This window comes from Vicugna pacos, chromosome 13, assembly GCF_048564905.1.
Source record: "Vicugna pacos chromosome 13, VicPac4, whole genome shotgun sequence".
Taxonomy (NCBI): Eukaryota; Metazoa; Chordata; class Mammalia; order Artiodactyla; family Camelidae; genus Vicugna; species Vicugna pacos.
Window position 1 is genome coordinate 11,133,037 of NC_132999.1, and position 15,587 is coordinate 11,148,623.

The window sequence follows — 15,587 nt, forward strand, 5'->3', positions numbered from 1 at the left end:
ATACATGAACATACATATATTCATTGTCACATTTTTTTCTCTGTGAGCTACCATAAGATCTTGTATGTATTTCCCTGTGCTATACAGTATAGTCTTGTTTATCTATTCTACAATTTTAAAATCCTGTCTATCCCTTCCCACCCTCCACCCCCTTGGCAACCACAAGTTTGTATTCTATGTCTATGAGTCTATTTCTGTTTTGTATTTATGCTTTGTTTTTTTGTTTTTGTTTTTTTTTTAGATTCCACATATGAGCGATCTCATATGGTATTCTTCTCTCTCTTTCTGGCTTACTTCACTTAGAATGACATTCTCCAGGAGCATCCATGTTGCTGCAAATGGCGTATGTTGTTGGTTTTTATGGCTGAATACAGCCAACATTTATTGATCACATATCTATGCCAAGCACTGTGCTAGGTTTTTAGACAACAGAGACACGCTAGCTGGGTAAGACTATCTGATATCCACAAGTTATTAACCAGTCTAAGCCTCAGGGTTTTTTTATAAAAATGGGAATATTCATTTTTTAACTCATTGAGTTACTGTGAGGGTTAATCGAGCTGCTAAGTCAGAGTTGAAATCCAACTTAATTCTTTGCCTTCAGATTCCAGTTCATTGCCTACTGAATTTTTTATTCTGTCATTTAAGACCCTTATCCTGATTGCCACTGTTCCCTCTCCCACATCATAAGCTCAAATTAAACGGATTTGCTTCCTGTTCCTATTAGATACTCTTGCCTGATGCCTTTTTTCCTTTGCTCAGGCTCTTCCTTCTGCCTACAATACCTCCCCAATTCTGCATGTCTAAATTTTTCCTGCTTCAAGGGTCTTGATGAAGTATAATTTTCTTCATAAAGCTTTCCTTGGTTTCTGCAGCATGAAATAACTGCTTCCCATAAAATCCTGTAGCCTTTTGTTCTAATTTTTTAAATGATTGTTTTTATGAGGCATCATATGGTACACTGAGAATCAGAATGAGAATGATAATTAATATCTATGCATTGAAACATTATAACTGTGGCAACAGCTTGTCACTCAAGCTTGTGGAAGATATGATGGAAGAATCTTACCCCTGAAATGGAAAGAAACTAATGGAGTATGGAACAGGGATGCTCAACTTTCCTCATATTCAATCCTCAATTTATCTTTGTTATTCCCACTTCACCACTTTCACTTTCTTCTCATTGTCTTCAGGAAGCTGCTTTTATGTCTTAAAATAAGGTAGAAATGGTGGCAATAAACCAGACATTAAAATTAGCTCATATAAGTCCTTATGAACAACTTCAAAGTGAGGTTGTTACCTTGGTTCTTGGTAAATATGGGTAGTTTGGCTTATTTTTCCTTGAACCATCTCTCAAAAGCCTTGAATTCTTAGAAAAGCGTGAATGTCTAAAGCATCAAACTGTTTTACTTATTGATGAATGGATTTCACTGGTAATCTCATTTGCTTCACATGTCGTTAGATCATTCAACCAATAAATATGTTGCATCATCATAAGAAATACTTTCCATAGAAGTAATTTGGTACTCATTGTTCTAAAGTTTGAGAATATGTAATAATTTAAATTATTCATTGACAAAGTAACTTCATTTTTTGTGTTTGTACAAATATTACTAAAGGTCATAGATGTCTATTAAATTCTTAGGCTCTCTGATGAGTAAATATGATCTGATGGTGAACTATCATGGCTTTTATGGCAGTCATCAACATCCAGCAGGGACCAAATCAGTGAACAGTCGTGTATGGTTTTGCACATCCGTTGATACTGCCAATTTTACCCTCTTTCTGCGGTAATGGCCATCATCTTCCCTTTCACGTTAATATGAGTATGTATGAATTATGCTGTACAATATGAATGTATATATGAATATGTACAAATGGTTTCAGTCAACCCTGCGATCAACTCTACTTTATTCACAGATACACTTTCACTCTCCATGCAGTGAAGCAAATGAGCTCTTTCTGTTTGCCTCCTTATACCGTTTCTGCTAGAAATTACAGAACAATTTTAGTTGTTGATTTAACAATGCTATACATTAAATCTCAAAATCTTGGTCATTTCATCTGTCTCTGTCAGCCGGGCTGCAGATTGCATTGCATAAATACTCCTTTTTTTTCCCTTGAGACTACTACAGACTTTGTTCTTAATTTTCCAAGTTCTTAAAATTTTTTTATTTCTATTAATAGTAAAAGATTTTTGTGTTGAGTATCTCTGCTATATATTTCCCACTTTCTCTATGATTTGATATACTGTTTTTTCTTGTTTATCTTTTTATTTAACCAAAATTCTGAATTATTTTATTCTATACAGAAGGCCTATATTTTTCAACTACCCCATGGATAACAATCTACTGATAGCCACTGCCCACTGCTGAATGTCTAGACAAGGCATTTCATTTTGCAATACTTGATCCATGACAGTGTCAGGGACTGGTGACAGAATTCTATAAATCTACTTTGTATTTCAACTATAAGCACATCCAGCAGCTGCATCTTCACTTCTACCTCAGCCATCTGGTGTAGTTCCCAGCGTGGGTACCCTCCTGAAAGAGAGAAGGCAGATCTAAAGGATGGGTACAACCCATGCCTTTGGGGAGAGTATTTATCCTTCTTTTTCAGTGGCATTCACCACTTTCTTTTTTAAAAAAAAAAGTTTTTTTAAGGTTACAGTGTTTAATGTTTATCAAGTTAAACTTCTACAGCTAGCAAGATAACAGAGGAGTTACTAGGACTCAGACCATTCCTAGGGAATGTTTATTGGACCATCCCAATTACACTACAGGCCAAACAACTTCCAGTGTTTCCCGTCTTTGTACTTTCTTCCTTTCCACCCTTGGCCAAGTCATCTGGTGTTTCGTGGACCTCCATTGTATGGCCAACGACAGAATGGTCTCCTGAGAGTGAGATCAAAGAATCTTCAATAGGCATAATGGCCACACCATCTTTGCTAGCAGTCACATTGCCCAGGTCTCCGACTCACCTCTCTTGAACCTCTGGCCCACCGTGTGTTTTGGAGAAGGGGTTAAAGTGAGGACCTGCACTGGTACAGCCTTGTGTACTGTCTCCAAATTGATGGACTTGGACTCCGTGATCGCCTTCGGTCAATCTTGTAATGGATCCTGACACCACAACTGGCCCATTTCCCTTCTGCTGGAAGTAGATGGTGCCCTGCACCGGCTGGTGCCTGTCAGCACACACACAGCCGTGGTCGTCATGACTGGTGGGGGTGCGTGTCGGTTCGGGCTGCTAGGGCTCCAAGGGCAGCCAGAGACCCCTCACCACTTTCTTACTAGTGGTTAGGAGAACAGACTCCGGTAATGATTTGTTGAGTGGTTAATGTGAACTAAGAGAACTTACTACTTATGGCCTCTGACTTCTCATGACTGACAGTTTGAATGTGAGGACAGGGAGAAGGACTCTCATCTCTCTCCTTTAGCGCTTCCCTGGATGGAAAAAAATAATTCAACCTGACAGTGACATAACTTCTTCTATTGCAGCAACCCATGGCAGCATCACAGGGATTCGAAGGAGCCTAGGAGATCAATTCTACACATGATTGTGAGCCACTGTGGAAAAGATTCCACCAGTGTCTTCACTGAACTAGGCAGGCTAGTAATTGCCTTAAATTGTTCTGGAACCAGTAAGTTCACAGATGACTTATAACAATTTCTTTTCATGTGATTTGAACTGTGAGTCATCTATTCTGCTGAAATTGTGGACACACTGGTGTATTTTTAACTTTCTATGAGCCACTATTCTGAAATAAAATGGAGCAGAAATGCAATATGCAATTGTCTAGGGGGCAATGGTGTGCAAGGTCTTGAGTGGAGATCTATGTCTTGGATCTCGCAGGAGCTCATGAAGGGCTCCAGGGCTGAGGTTCTCAGCCTGTATTTCCCAGGGCTGCCTTCACATTAGAGGAGAAGAAGAAACACCACTTCCCACAGTGAATCATTCCTTGGGGCCTCTGTAGCCCTTGGTTTCTGTGTCTGACTCTCTTTGAACCAAGTCTTGTTCATCTTTGCATCTTTGTATCTAAATCACAGTAGAATCTGCATACATATTTGTTGAATCTATCCAGCCATTATACATTTCTTTATTTAACATATATTTTTTATGTACCTGTTAACTACAAGAGCTTGTGCTAGGCACTGAGGATGCAGCAGAGGACAAAACAGACAGTTCCTCCTCTGTCAGAGCTTAATTTAGTGTGTTATTTTTACTGAGGGTGGGGGAGTTCAGATTATACATGAAAAATTACACAAATGATTTCCACTTCAATAGTTTTCAGTGCTCTGAAGGACTCGGGAGTCCTGACCAAACTGCTAATAAACTAACAGTATAATACTGGCCGAATTACTTAATCTCTTTGAGTTGCAGTTTTCTCATTTGTAAAATAAGAGATTTGTATGAATTAACATCTCAAGCCCCTCTGAGGCCTGAACTTTATGATTCTGTGCTTGCTTAGTGAAAAAATAGGTTTGTACAGAGAGCAGCTGATTAAAATTATTCATTAAATAATAATACCAGTAACGATTGTCAGAATGAGTTCCTTCAATATGTTTTTAAACTCTCAGAGACTATAAAGGGAACTTCACCACATAAAGAGAAATAAAGTAGGGAATCCGCTAGAGAAAAGCAAAACAAAAAACCCCACAGACACATTAAGACTTAGAGTAAAATGAATGAAATGTCTGAAATCTCAAATATTTTGCATCATTTTGGATGGGTAACAGGACAGGGGGAAGTATTAACTGAAATCTTCTCTAGCTCCAGAAGGTTACGAACAGTGCAGGGCTTACAAAAGAGATAATATCTTTTTGAGAATAAAATACAATACTTACTTCTAAACTTATTTCTAAACAATAATGTTATCTGTTAATGTCTTTGCAGTTTGACTTAGCAATTTCCTTGGAATTGTTATTTTTTTCCTCCACATTTTGCTACTAACCCAATGTTTTCAGATCTAATGACTGACAGCACATTTCATTTTGTTTAGGCAATTTTTTTATTTTTAGCATTTCCAGCTTCAAAAAAAGAAGCATTTGAGCCACTTAAAGTATTAACTAAATATGTCATATTTATCCTTCACTTAAGACATTTTAAGTCACATTAGGAAAAAAGATCATGTATTTCTAACTTTAATGTCCCATTTTCTCAACACATTCTCTTATCCTTTTCCTCCTACCCTTGCCTTCCTGCTCTAATCCCTCCTCACTCAACTCCCCCTTCAGCTTCCTAGTATTTGGTTGCCCAGAAAGTTTCTAGATCACTCACCCATAATATTTCTAAATATTTGGAAAGGCAGTCTCATGCTCAGGTCCTTCAAGCCCCTCTTGGGTACAGAAGGATGGCCCTGAACCTGGAACACTTCCTTATCATGAGGTAAAATGCACCCACAGCTGGTGCTAGACTTGTCACCTTGTGTGGGACTCTCTCTCCCTGTTTAACCCTCAATGTGTACTTCTTTGTTCTGCTTAAGTGTATGTGTGCCATACGGCACCTGACCAGCCCCACTACTGTATCTGTCCCCTGCAGGAAAGGGACGAGGTCCTTCTGTTGCAGTTTCCTTGGCGACTTTGATAGTAAGAAGCAGTGGGCAGAAGAGCTTGGACTTTGACTTCTGGTGATAGACACCAGATGCCACTTGCCCGACACCAAATCTTCAGTAAAATTACTGCTTCTTTATTTTATTTCACTTTCATGAAAACTGCTGGTAGGCTTGAACTTTGTGGCCAAGTGCAGTACCTGAGTGATGACAGGAAAGATCTAGAGGGGGCCCTGTACTCACAAAATATATAAAATAATAGAACCTTTCTTCCCAAATTGAAGAGAGCTCTAGGCAAGGGCTCTGGAAGGGGGAGACATGCCAGCTGGGAAGCAGACACAGACAGCAAGCCTGGCTCGAAAGGATGGTTTTGAGCTCATAAACTCATACACCCAAGGATTTAAACTTTCAAAAGATATAGTAGTTAAAAAGGAAAATTCTGCTCTTTTGCCATCTATGTGAATGCTTTATGCCATTGCCAAGGGTTACTACTATTAATAGTGTCTTATTTTTCCTTCTGGAAAGTATCTATAAATACAGAAGCATGTATATTTTTATTTCAAATAAATACATTAAGTTTCTCTCAGATTGCCTCTGTGTTTACGGTATCATACAGTAACACCTGGATGAGATTCCTTCATGTTTGAGAGGAATTCATGGTGGATGGTTTGGCTTAAAATACAGACCACACAACACAGTTGAAGGGCACTTTGGAGAGTCTGTCGCGTCATTGTAAAGTAGCAGACAGTTGTCCTCGAAAGTGACTGACACTGAAACACAGGGAGCTTGTGTGCTGCCAACGGGGAGAGAAGTGCCATACAGATGAAGAGATCAAGGGCAGAGAAACCGAAGTCGGATTTCAGACATGGGTCCCAACTGGAAACCCACAGAAGGAGGAGCTCCAAATTGCAGCTGTTGATTTCTGGAGAAGGTCTTCATCATGTGAGAGGTTTTGGCAGTATCCTTTAAGATGACTGGTGGCAGGGATCTAATTATTTTATATTGGTTAATGAGCTTCTCAAGCCACCCAGGGCAGGTTCACTAATTCCACATAGGTCCTTTCTTCCCTCACATATGGTATTTTGTGGTAAACACCACTAATAATGAGTGTCTACTCTGTACCAGGCATCATATTAAGTGATAAAGTGATAAAAATAACCAGCATTTCATGCTTGACCTCACAGAGTTCAAGTCAAATTAAGACAAAGTTTCCATTAATGGCCTGGAGGGTAGGTACGTCAGGCCTGAGCCTTGAGCCTGAGCTCTTTACTGTAGGGAGGAAGCCCAGAAGGGCATCCTTAGATACCATGGATACATTTTTAGAATAGTTCTTTACTCATAAATATTCATTTATTCAACAAATATATACTTAGTACAAATATTTGGTTGGTAGGCCCTGGTAGGTCATTGTAAGGCCTCTGGCTTTTATTCTGGGTGAGGTGGAAGGAATTAGAGTTTTTGAGCAGAGGGGTGATGTGATCTGACTCAACAGGGTACTAAGCTTACTGCTGTTACTGTATGAAGAGTAGAGCTTAGAGAGCAAGGGCAGAAAAACCAGCTGGGGTGGGAGGGAGAGAGATGGGGGTGATGGTGGGTTGGACCAGGGAGTTGATGGTAGAGGTGAAAAAATCAGTTGTATGCATATTATATTCTGAAGACATGTTTGGTGATGGATTAGATGTGAGGTTTCGACATGCTGTCGATGGAGACTTGGATGTAACGAGGGTTAGGCTTTAGGAAAGCATGTCTGCTATATGCTGGAATATGATGAAGTGGATATGAATACAAGACAATGGATGGTTAATGATTGACTGTGAAAGTTAAGTTAGATGAAGAGGGGTGTGAGCCCCTCTGATGAGGGGAGGAAAAGCGAAAAGGTGGTAGAATCAATGAACTGTTGGTTTTGATATGGTCAGAGATCTTTGGAGACATGGTTCTATGAAAGTAGGCTAGAAAAATAGGTGGTGGTTGTAAGTTAGAGGCTGGAAATGTAGATTATGGAAGGCTTGCAAGTTCTGCAAATACCAGGTCTAAGCTATACCATAAGAATGAGTGGCTGATGTAAGGTGATGGACAAGATCACAGAGGAGAGGAGGTAAAGGACCTTAGAGGTTAGACAATTGGAAGGATCACCTGTCTGGATTTTGAAGAATGAAGACAGTAGCTGTGTTGCTGAGAGTGACGTGAGCCAGGACTTGAAATCTAGCAGATGACTGCAAGAAGAAGAGGTAATGGGTGATATGGACAGATGGTCTGAGATTCAAAGTCAGGAAATTTTAGGGAGGAGAAAAAGAGGATGACCTGGAGGTGGAGTAAGGAGGACACCTATCCCTCATCTTACGTTACCTGCAGGCCCAATGTTTCCAGGTATATGAAGGAAAAACAGCTAGTATATGGAGGATCCCAGGGGAGAGCCAGGTTTACAAGGAAGCAAGAAGGTGAAGGAAATGATGAGAGAAGAGAGCAAAAAAATAGGAGAGTTTGCTGCTGATGATTCCAGACAGCACAGGGCTCCCTCCTCACTTCTACACTGGAAAAGCAGAGCCCTCTCAGTGGGCATACGTTTTCCAGGCTTTGGTAAATCATGAATCTGTGCTAGCAGAGTACATATTCTTTTGGATTTTTAAAGTGGGAATGTCTTTTGCATTTAAGAATTAATACAGTTTGTCTATTCTAGGAAGGACCTAGTTGTAAAACCAAGCCAGCTATCTACTATAGGTCTTCTGTCATGGCCACCTGAAGGGGCTCACCCGACACAGAGAAGGGACCTATGAGGACTGATGATGGCCCTTAGGACTAAGAATAGTAAGCAAATACTGGGTATCAGAGACTTCCTGAACTTCTCAGTAAGTCCCTCATTTGGTAGAGGAATTAATACTAAGGTAGAAGGGACGTGAGTTACTAGAACATTTTGTGGTGCAACACTGATGGATTCCAGCAGTTCCGCTGGATAAAAGCTCACAGTCAGACTGCACTTGTTACCAAGGTTTTGTTCTGCTCACCATCTTGACCTCTGCAATCTGGTTATGGTGTCTGAGAAAGCCAGGACTGTGTACATCTTAAATTGATCCAATCTGACAATGTTTGGCACTACAGCAGTCTCCTGCTCTTTTTTTTTTCCTTAATGGAGTTAGATTTTCTTTATAAAGCTTTCTCTTTTCTGTATTAAAATAAATCATTGCTACATACTTCAGTCAGAACCCTCACCTGGAATAATGAAATGGATTTTTAAAAGCACTTTCTTCCCTGTTGTAACATTTTTGGGGTAAAAATGGATCCTTTGTCTAAGAAATTTCAGAAGCATTTAATTGACTTGTTTCTGGAAGATTCCATTTCTACAGTCTTAGGATAGAAAGTGAATGGTATTTGACATACTCAAACTGTACAGATTATATTTGATGTCCTCTATAACTATCGTTAGAAGAGCAGTAGTGAAAATTAAATGGATGTATCATTTAATTACACACAACGGAATAAAAAACGTATTTTTCTCTGACCGCACAACTTCATGTACAACTCTTGTGGCACCATTACATATTGCTTAGGTAAAGTTTTATTTTAAATTTTTAGCACATTTATGCTTTTTTTTGGGTCTGTATCAAAAGTAGAATATTGTAATTATTCAGAGAGCAAAATGGTTGTTAAGCCTGTATGTATAGCAAGTGCAAATTCCACAGACACAAAATGTGTGTGCAAAAGATGGCAACTCACTCTATTTTTCCATAAATAAATTTAACTTCTACTTCTAGCTGTTGCTTCTACTTGATGGTAGAAAGCTTTATCTTGTAGCTTGAGGTAGACTCAGGCAAATATGGTAATTTCTCAGTAATTCACGTTTAAGTGTAGTCTCCTGTCTCCTCTCCCCAAGAAGGCATCTCATTTAAGGGAGGGGGGAGAGGGAGCAGGTGTTGCAGGGGTCTCATATAGCATTACAGCGCCAAGTAAGCAGAGAACTCTGCTCTGGAACTCTCTGGGGTGGCTGGTAATGACTCGTGTTGACATGTGCTGGGTCTACATCTGGTTTCCTGTTTGTGCAGTCCACACTGAGGTCTGCAGATGGGATCTCTTTTAAGGACTCTAAGACCCTTTGGGCCTCTGGCTTTTTGCTTTGTATATTTTATTCTCTGAAGGAGAATAAAAGGAGAAGGTGTTCCCTTTTTCCTCCAAGGCCATGAGCCACCCACAGCTGTCACTGGGCTTCTCCGTCCCACTGCCTTCACCTTGCTGTGGCCCCTGGCACTTCTCTGGGATGCTTTGAGCTAACTTGCAGAGCTCCGATGTGAAGCAGCCACACGTCTCCTCTACAGATCCCCCTCAAAGTACATGCATTGGGCCTGTTACCCACCACCCTTCCCCAAGACCGGCTCTTGGACAGGGCAGGAACAAGGGCCACTCGTGAGGGCCTGCCAGAGTCTGAGCTTTCTCCTCTCACTCTGAAAGTTCTTCTCCCCAGAGGATGGTAAGCGGGAGTTATTCTGGCTCTCTTTTGGAAGAAATCTTAAGCCTCAATTCTTCTAGAGCTCAGCCTTTTAAAACAAAAAACTATCAGTCTCAAGGGCCTACTTTGGAATTCAAAATACAAGTATTGACCATTTTTTTTCACGTTCTGGCTGTCCTTTGGAGGCAGTGGATGCCCTGACCGAGCAGAGGACTTGCTACTCTGAAGAGGTGCTGGGGAATGGGCAGAGGAGGAGGATGGAGGGGGAGGAGACACCCTGATGGGAACCAGAGGCCATCACCCCACAGCATCCACTCTCACCAGGTGGCCTCCAGCCATATTTTCTTCTCCAGGTACTGTGACATAGTCTATTTTAATTTTTTCCTATTTCTTCTTTAGTTTTTTTTTTTTTTGTCCCTTTCTATTTTGTTTCAAACAGAGATGTTCTGGTTTTGGCTTTTGACTTTTCTCTCTTCTTAACCTCAGCCTCTTTGAGATTGCATGCATTTCAACACCTTCATCTGGGTATATCTAGGCAAGCAGTGCCTACCTCCAATCCTGACCTCCAGTCTCCCATTTCAACGGCCTTGAAGACATCTTTACTTGGACCTGGCATCACCTCAAAATAACATGTCCACAGAGAAAGACAAGTATCATATGATATCACTTTTATGTGGACTCCTTAAAAAATGATACAAATTCTATTTACAAACCAAAAACAGACTCACAGACATAGAAAACAAACTATGGTGACCAAAGGGGAAAGGGCAGGGAGGGATAAATTAGGGGTTGGGGATTAACAGACACACATTACTGTATATAAAATAGATAAGCAACAAGGACCTACTGTATAGCACAGGGAACTATATTCAATTTCTTGTAATAACATATAATGGAAAAGAATCTGAAAAGAAAATAATACATGCATGTATTTGTATAACTGAATCACTTTGCTGTACATCTGAAACTAACACTGTAAATCAACTAAACTTCAATAAAAAATTAAAAAAAAATAACATGTCCAAAATCAAATTCTATACCTTTCCATCAACTTTCAAAACTAGCCTCTGCTTTTCTCTCCATTTCCAGTTGTGGCATCACCATTTTTGCATTCACCATATCCCAAACTCTCTTTCTGGTGTCTAACGGTCAATACATCTCATGTATTATTACTTTGAAGTGTCTCTTCTATTTGCAACCCCATCCCCATTCTGACTCTCGGCATTGGACTGTGGTGGCTCATTATCTCAGTACCTGTCCCCTGACTTGGGAATGTCTTAAACCTCACCTCCTCCTGCCATGTCCTTCCCCTGTGGATCTCTCAGTTACTCTTACCCTGTTTTGATTCTGTATCTTGGCCCTCACGTTCCATCTTGCTTCTTAGATGGATAAATAGACTTTGGATGTTCCAGCCTGGCTCTGATTTGTGTGTTGTTCTGGGTACTTACTCTTCAATCTCGTGTGCCAGCCCTGCGTGAGTCTTGATTGATGAGGACTCCGCTTGATAGAGCCTAGTCCTCACCTGACCTTTGCCTCACTGAGAAAGGGCTTTGTATTAATTCGCCTCACTGCCTGAAGTCGGCTGAACACCATTCTCAGATTAACGGTGGTCTTACCATGTCTCTTCCTTCCTTCCTAGTCCTCAGGGATTCTTCATCACCTACAGGAGAAGAATCAGACATGTTGAGTCTTGCATTTCAGCCCCTCCACATTCTATCACCAACCAGTTTTCTAGCTTTACTATTAGTGATTGTCATAAAAGAACCCTTAGTCAGCCCCACTAAATCAGTTCAATTACCATCTCTCTAGAACTCTCTGCTTTGGGACATTTGCAATTTTGCTTGTGTATTTTCTGGTATTTGAAATCCCTCTCCCATCCCTACCCCCAATTCCATCTATGGGAAGCATACTCCTGTTTCAAATTTTAGCTTAAATTGCTTCCCGAAGCTTTCCTATCAGCTTACTGTATCTTTCCCACTGGAAACAGAAAATAACAACAGAAACTGAAATAATGAATCATTATGATCATATAAACAGATACATAAAATATAAATATATCTATATATATATACAGTTGGATGTAAGTGATTTTACCCATTGTTATAGCAATTGGATTCCAGGCTCTGGATGGGTTTCAGTGGAAAAAGAGAGATGAATTGCAATCGATCTAGCTAAGATCATAATGACCTCTGAACCCCCCAAATCTAGCCCTTCTTTTCAGTCCTCTTCCTTCTTGATACTTGTTGCTTGTGGTGCTCCCCAAATCCCTATGCCCCCAAATTCCCTCCCTATAGGTCTTTTTTCTTCCTCACTAACTGCCCCCTTTTAGGCTGGTTTTCCATCTTTCTTTGCCTAAACCCTGATCTGCCGTTCTCTCTCAGTGATATAACCAGTGACTTCAAAGGCCAGCTTATGATACAAATATTGACGTCTACCCTTGACTCTTCTACTAGTAAGCTCAGTCCAGACCTATGTTTCTGGCTTGGTGGCCCTGCAGCTAATTCAAACTCTAAATATCAGAGACTGAACTCACTATTGGCCTCCATGGCCCCAGCTTGCTTCTCCATCTGTATTCCATTTGTGATGGGAAACAGAATCATCCCCTCCGTCACTCATTCTGGAAGAATCCTCAGCTCCTCCTCGTCCCTCAACACTCAATTCACCCTTCTCCTCAAAACTTTTCGAGGCATCTCGTAACACTCAGAGTTATGTCCAAATTGTTTACCGTGGCCTTAAAGGTCCTACACAAACTGGTCTCTGCCTAATTCTCCAAACTCACCTCATGCCACTATTCTCCTTTTGCCAAACTCTAATAACTCGGATTCTTCACCTGTGGCTAACCTATTAGGATTCTTCATATCTCAGTTTAAAGACCAGCTCCTCGGAGTCACAACTGACCTAACTAAAGTAGCTCCCCTTGTATTATTTTCTATTACCTAGCATTCAATCTTCTTCATTCTTTGTTCTTAATATAAACCACAATTGTCTGCTCTTCCTGGCAAACAAGCTTCATGAGAACAGGTGCCTGTCTGCTTTTTCATTGTTTTAGCTGCAAGAGTTTGCCATGTGGTAGGAACTCAATCAAGCTTTATTGAATGAAAAAGTGGTCATCAAATTCTGTTGCTTCAGCTTTCAAAAGTCCTTCGAGTACCAAACCGTGGAGGAGAATGGTTAAATATGCAGGCTCAGGAGTAAGACATTCGGGGTTTGAAACCTAACCTCAATTCTTACTAGCCCTGGAAACTTTAAGCAAATTATCTAACAACTGTATACCTAAGTTAGCATATCTGCAAAATGGAGATATTAACAGTGTCTGCCTTATACAGCTGTTACAAGAATTGATACATATAAATAATAAACAATTAGCATCTGCATAATACGCTTTATCTGTTAGCTCATTACTTTTCTCCTATAAACTATTACCCAAGCCTCCTATCTCTGGGATCTTTACCTAAAACATAAATTTGATCATATTACTTTGCTCCTTGAAACTGTTTAATGGCTGTTTTGTCCACGGGATGGAGTTCAGCACTTGGCATTGAGCACAAGGCTCTCCCAGCGCCATTTCTCACTACTCAGATCCAGGAGCCCACGTTCCAGTTACTTGGATTCCTTATCTTTCCTCAGAAGTTAACAGTGCTCTTTCCCCCGGTTTTTTATCTCAGCTTGGGTCCTTACCCTGCCTGGAACATTCCTTGCCCCTTCCAACGTGGAGAAGTTAACTGGAAATGAACAACTTCTCTACACTCCAGGAGGAATTTACTACACCTCCATGGTAGCTCTTGAACCCTGTTACACCATTATTTACTCGGTGGCTGCTCTCTGCCTCCCTTCCTGCAGAATGAGCCTCTTGCAACTAAGACCTGTGCTATTCAACTTTTAATCTATGGGGCTTACTGTGATGCCTGGCACACGGTAGTCAGAAAATGCTTTCTCTTGCTTGAATCATGTCTTCTCTAAGATCTCCAAGATCAGTTTTAGACAACTTTCTCTAATTACGTCTAAAATTTCTTTTGGTTCCTTGAGCCTGGCTTATAATGGCCTCATTAACTTTTTTTGAAATAAATAATTCTAAATCGCCTTTAAGGAAGGGATGAAGAAAACAAGAGAGAGACACATCAGGACATTAAAATTGGTTTTACTTATTTGAAAATCAGCTTAGGTTTCAAATGATAAAAAGCTCCATTTGTAAAAAGAAATAAAATGTAAACAAAGCATTCATATTCATTTTATGGTACAAACAAAAGGCATAAAAATGCATTTTATTTTGATTAAATTCACTGAGACCTCTATACCTAATGATGCCCTTAAGAACTAAAGTAATTTTTTGAAACAATAGGATGCAGCTATAGAAATTTCCTGACATAATAACCCTACATATCTTTCACTGATGGGTTCTTCTGTATTCAAAACAATTTATCTTATTGGCGAAGAAGCTTTTGAGACCACACATGAAAAGATTAGGCTTTTCCATCAGAACAGACAGATAAAATTAGAAATTCTATGAAAGATCTAATTTATGTGAAAATTTCAGTTTTTTTTTGCTAAAATATGCCTCTACAGAGAAAGTTGTCCAGCAATGTGATATAACTTAATTCTATTTTTTTTTACTGTTTCCATGGATAGAAATATTAGAAATACTACCTTGAATTTTGCAAAGATTTATTTGAAGTTATGGGAAAAACAAGAACATGGAAAATATTTTCTTAAGTAAATAAAACTCAGGAAGGCAGTGAAAGTACATTTTGCAGCAGTTACAAATCGGATTACCCAAATCAATTTTGCCCCCATAGACCCACAATTTGGTCTTCTATTAGGGCAGGCAGAGACCAAACTAGCGAACTTGCTGGGGGTAGGAAATGATGCCGACCACAGCGGGCAGGAAGAAGGAAATGTTAATAACAACCGAGTGCTCTTTGTGTATCAGACACTGAACTAGGGGCTTTAGCATGTACATTATGCAATATCCCATGAAGTAGGCATTATTATTATCTCTATTTAATGTGTGAGAACACCAAAGCTGAGAAGAATTATGTGCCTAAAGAGACATAGCTAGTGATGGTCTATCTGAGACCAAAACCCAAGCAGTCCGGACTCCAGGGGCTGAACTTTTAACCAGTAGGCTGTACCAGACTCAAGAGGCCAAAAGGTGGGCTCTAGAGGGTCTATGCTCACTTTAGGCTCCATAACTAGTGATTCATGGTGGTTATATTTAAGACCATCAGGTTCAACATAAGAAATACAATGAAAAGGAAGTTGGGAAAAGCATGTCTAGTCAAGACTGATCTCTGCTGGTCTGGGGGGTCTTGGAAAGGCTTCTACATTTTTGGTATCTCCTTAGACAATAAGAAAATTAAATGCACAAATAGGAAGTTAAAGTCGTACATATAGAACTGTGTAATTTTTGATGGTAAGTGCAGAAGCTTTATTGCCAAAACCATTATAAAGATACAGTCTTTACAAAATTCTCAAAAATCTCCAGAGGAGGCAGTTTACAACCTTAAAAAAAAGAAAAAATACTATGGTCATGAATTTCTTTCTGATGGCTAACCTAAATTTTTTTTTATTGAAGTATAGTCAGTTACAATATGCCAATTTCTG

The 15,587-nt window shown here is 39.9% G+C and overlaps 1 pseudogene; it reads right to left on the reverse strand.

Moving 5' to 3' along the window:
* Positions 1-2,754: 2,754 nt before the first annotated feature.
* On the reverse strand, positions 2,755-3,215 carry LOC102537065 (superoxide dismutase [Cu-Zn]-like; annotated as a pseudogene).
* Positions 3,216-15,587: the final 12,372 nt, after the last annotated feature.